Source organism: Peromyscus leucopus, chromosome 3 (assembly GCF_004664715.2).
Source record: "Peromyscus leucopus breed LL Stock chromosome 3, UCI_PerLeu_2.1, whole genome shotgun sequence".
Taxonomy (NCBI): domain Eukaryota; kingdom Metazoa; phylum Chordata; class Mammalia; order Rodentia; family Cricetidae; genus Peromyscus; species Peromyscus leucopus.
The window spans coordinates 122644910-122649722 of record NC_051065.1 but is presented as its reverse complement, the minus strand read 5'-3'; positions in this window follow the sequence as shown (position 1 = coordinate 122649722).

The window sequence follows — 4813 nt, the reverse complement described above, 5'->3', positions numbered from 1 at the left end:
CAGTGACGTAGGACGTACGGAGGAACCGCAGCAAATGAGACGCCACGCCAGGTTCCGCCCCCTTCCTCCGGGCGGGGCAAGGTTTTCCAAGTGACAGGGCTCCTCCTGAGTCTGTGCGCAGGAGTAGGCAGAGTCGCGGGCATTTTAAATGGAGGAAATAAGCCGTGTGCACTTTTCTGTGTTTGAAATCCCCCCACAACACGCTTTATCTAAACAGTTTCCAGCGTTGTGTGACCGTTGCTACCTGGTCTGGAGACTTCTCCAGGCAACACGAAGAACTTGGGTTTAAGTCCTTTGCAAAGTGGAGAGACTGGCAGAGAGTGGGAAAACAGACCTGCAACTTACAATTCCTTAATCTTTCTAAGTATGGCTTAGTATTTCTGTGCTTCCTAGCACCGGGTTCCTTCTCTTCTGGGGACATGGGTATCTACATTTTGAAATGACAGACTGCTACTCTGAGATTCAGACACAATGGTGACTCAGTCCAAAGCCTGAAGGGAGCAAAGCTCAGATCACTCGGTTTTACCCCAGAAGACTGAGTAGATAATATTAGGATAAATCCTACAAAAAGAGATAACTGCACTGAGGTAAGATAAAAGGTTTAACAGAACAAACTCAATCTTCAAACTAATATAAGCAAATAACAAAAATAACATATTGGCAAACTGAATCCCACAACAACATACACAAAAAATTCGTCCGGGTAAGCTTTTTTTTTTTTTATTCTCGAGACATTGTTTCCCTGTGTAGCTTTGCTGGAACTCACTCTGTAGTCCAGGCTGACCTCAAACTCACAGAGATCCGCCTGCCTCTGCCTCCCGAGTCCTGAGATTAAAGGCATGGACCACCACCGCCCAGCTTTATTCCTAATGCAGGGAATGCAACTTAGAGTTAATGTTCAGAAACCAGTTGAATTAACTCACCGTGCCAACAGACCCTGAAAAAAGGAGCCATAGAGTCACCCAAGAGACACAAAAGAGCTCTCGTTTTTATATACACTCACTTAGAAAATTAAGATTAAAAAGGACTTCCTCAGTAAAGTAAAAGGCACCTGGATAAAAATCTATAGCTTACATCAGACTTAGTAGAATTTGGATCATGTCTTCCTTAATATTTGGAACATAGCAGTTATTCAGTTTAACTACTTATTTCCAACGTGTAACTAGTTCATCATTGATTAACAGAAAGCAAAAACAAAACAAAAAAAATCTGCTTTATGATTGTATAGAAGAGACCTTAAGAATTCCAGCAAGAAACTCTTGAAACTGATAAATGCTTGAAGCAAAGTGGTAGAATATAGAATTAACAACAACAAAAAAAAACTGTCCCTGTATACCAATAACATGGAGAAGAAATTATGAAAACAATCCCATTCAAAGTTGTCTCTAAAAATACCCAAATAAACCTATCCTAGGAAGCAAATGACCAGTATAATGAGAACTTTAAAACACTCCAGAGAAATCAAAGAAACTAGAAGAAAGAAAGACTGCCTATGCTCTTGGGTTGGTAGAATCAACATTGTGAAAATGGCCATTTAACCAAAAACAATTCACAGATTTAATGTAATCCCCATCAAAATATCAATGTTATTTTTCACAGACATAGTGTCTTAGTTAGGGCTCATATTGCTGTGAAAAGACACCATGATCATGGAAACTATGATAAAAGAAAATGGGGTGGTTCATGTTTTCAGAGGTTTAGTTCATTACCATCATAGTACAACATGGTGGCATACAGGCAGATGTGGTGCTGGAAAAGAAGCTGAGATTCCTACATCTTGACACACAGGCAATAGGAAGTGGTCTGAGACATTGGACATGGCTTGAGCATATATGAGACCTCAAAGTCCACCTCCACAGTGACATACTTCCTCCAACAAGGCCATACCTACGCCAATAAAGCCACACCTCTTAATAGTGCCACTCCCTCCCTATGAGATTATGGGGTCAATAACCTTCAAACCATCACACAAATATAAATAAAACAAACTTAAAATGCCATTGAAAACACAAAAGACCTGAGATAGCCAAAGCAAACCTCTGTAAAAAGAGTAATGCTGGAGGCATGACTAAGTCACCACAAGAGTCACCATGCATGTTGTCAAGATATATCACAGAGACAATAATAAAAATAGCATAATGCTCGCTCAAAAATAGACACGTAGATCAATGGAACAGAATGGAAGAATCAAGCATGAACACACAGGGCTACAAATGCCTTATTTTTGCAAAAGTGCTGAAATACTCACTGGAGAAAGGACAGATTCTTTAACAAACAGTGCTGGGAAAACTAGATATCCACAAGTGTAGAAATGACACTAGATCTTTATCTCTCATCTTGAACACACACACACACACACACACACACACACACACACTCATTCACACAATCAACTGTAAATTGATAAAACATGATAACTTAAGACTTGAAACTGAAAATTCCAAAAGAGAAGGTGAGAAGGGCAAGGATGCTAGCATGGACTCTGGAATCTGTTAACAGGAGGTCTTGATCCTGAAGGAACCTGGTGGGCCAGTATTGGCTTTGGTGTGCTAATTGACACCATAGATAGCCATTTGTCCCTTCTGCCTGTGATAAGGGAAATGACTCCTTTTGGTAAAGGAGAACCAGCCTCACAAAGTTTCTGAGGAATGCTAGCTTTTATTTAACCACCAGAAATCCTCTGATAGTCAGGTTGAACCCACTTCTAGATATTTAGAGTGCCTTTTGGAATTTGGGGAATTAAAGTCTCCTTTGGACCTAACACTGGTCAGGATGTCTTATCACAGCAAGAAAAGACTAACACAAAATCTTTAATCTTTCAATACTTACTATGTTAAAAAAAAGAAATTATAGAAACAACAAAGAAACTACTAGTCACAACTAATATGTTAGAAAGGTCTCAGGATACAAGATGACTATAAAAAATTCTAATGTTACTTTCTAGGGGCAAAAAATATACAATGAAAACATCCATAGTTTATATGAAAATAAATATGTGGAAATAAATGTATGTTTTCAAACAAATGTGTACAGATATTCAACAAACTTCTAGGGAAATATCAAATATATATTAATTATTGGATTAAGGTATTTGATTACAAATAAAATATGTATCAAATTGCTAGGGAAATGGAAAATCACACTGAGTCACTATTTAAAAACCTACATGATGTTTAAACTTGAAAAACCTGGCACAACCATGTGCTGATGAGGATGTGAAGTGAGCAAAATTCTCATACACTGAAGACAACAAATTGGTACAGCTACTTTGGAAAAAGCTTAGTAAGTACTGTAACATAACTTATGACAAGTTGCTGTATCACAAAATACTATGATGTGAAACATGTTCACACCAAAAAGGCTGGGGGTACCCCCACCTCCAAGAGTACCAAAAGGGTGCCAGATACTAAAGGGTTACTTCCTCAGACTCAGGGAAACACTTACACAGACCAAAGGGGAAACTTACCTGATTGCTGCTGCTGGATGGGGTGCTGAGTGATCAGTGAGCCATATGTGAGTCTGTTGCAGGTGAACTGGAGATGAGGGATAGGGTTCCAGTGCAGCTTAATCCCCTGAGGGGAAAATGCCTGCACTGGAAGCGTCTATCCCAGGTTTCAGCATCAAATATGTTACAGCTCAGATGGAAAGTCAGGAGCCAAGGAATACCACAAAGTGACACCACACAGCAAACCTCACGTAAGAGATTTATTGGGAGGGAAAAAACCAGGAATGTAGCTGCCTCTGCTCAGGCAAGAAACAGCAGGGAACTGAGCAGAGGGCAGAGTTTATATAACTTTTCTTGGGGTGGGGGGGGCGGTGTATGGAACTTTTCAGGATGAAGCTTTCCAGGGTGGAGATGGGCGGGATTTCAAGTCTAGAGATTGGGTTTTTTACCCTGTAGGATGGTGTAGGTGGAGTTTCTCTGTGTCCCTACGGCCACTCCCAAGAAACCACACTGAGACTTATTATTAATTATAAATTAGCTCAGGCCAATAGCTCAGGCTTGTTACTAGCTAACTCTTACATTTTTTAATTAACCTATATTTCTTATTCATGTTCTGCCATGTGGCTTGGTACCTTTTCTCAGTGTGTCAAGCTCATCTTTTTCTCCTCATGTCTCCTTACTATTCTGGGACTCCTCCTCTTCCTCTTTGTGCTCTCTTTTTGTCTGCAAGCCCTGCCTAACTTCCACCTGTCTGGCTATTGGCCAGTTAGCTTCTTTATTAACCCAATCACAGTGATATATATTCACACAATGTAAAGGAATATTCCACATTTCCCCTTTTGTCTAATTAAAAAGGAAGGTTTTAATTTTAACATAGTAAAATTATATACAACAAAAATAGTTATCAAGAAAGAATTACAGTTAAAATATCCAGTTCATTTGTATTTGGCAAAATAGAGAATAGCTGTCTTTTGCTGAAGAATCTAGAGTTTCAAACCTAATTTACTTTCTACCATGATTAGAAAGAACTGTAACTATAATTACCTAGTCTTCAACCCCATTGAAGACCTGAGAAGGATACAATATTACCCAAGTAAACAGAAATTGCAGAGCAAGCGACTTCCAAAATTAAAAGATAACAGAAATAGTTGGCTGCCTGTACAGTCATCCACTTTTCAGCCCCACTGGAATGCCAGGATGGGGGCAGGGTCTAGCCATTAGGGAAGTTAGAGGATTCTATGGATGGAACCTGGCAGTTGGAGGTCCTCAGGGGAGAGGACTGGCCACTTGCGTGGCTCTAGGGGCTTACACTTACAAACCAACCATAAGGGAAATGAAAACTCCACTTGCAGAATTGTAGGGTGAAGA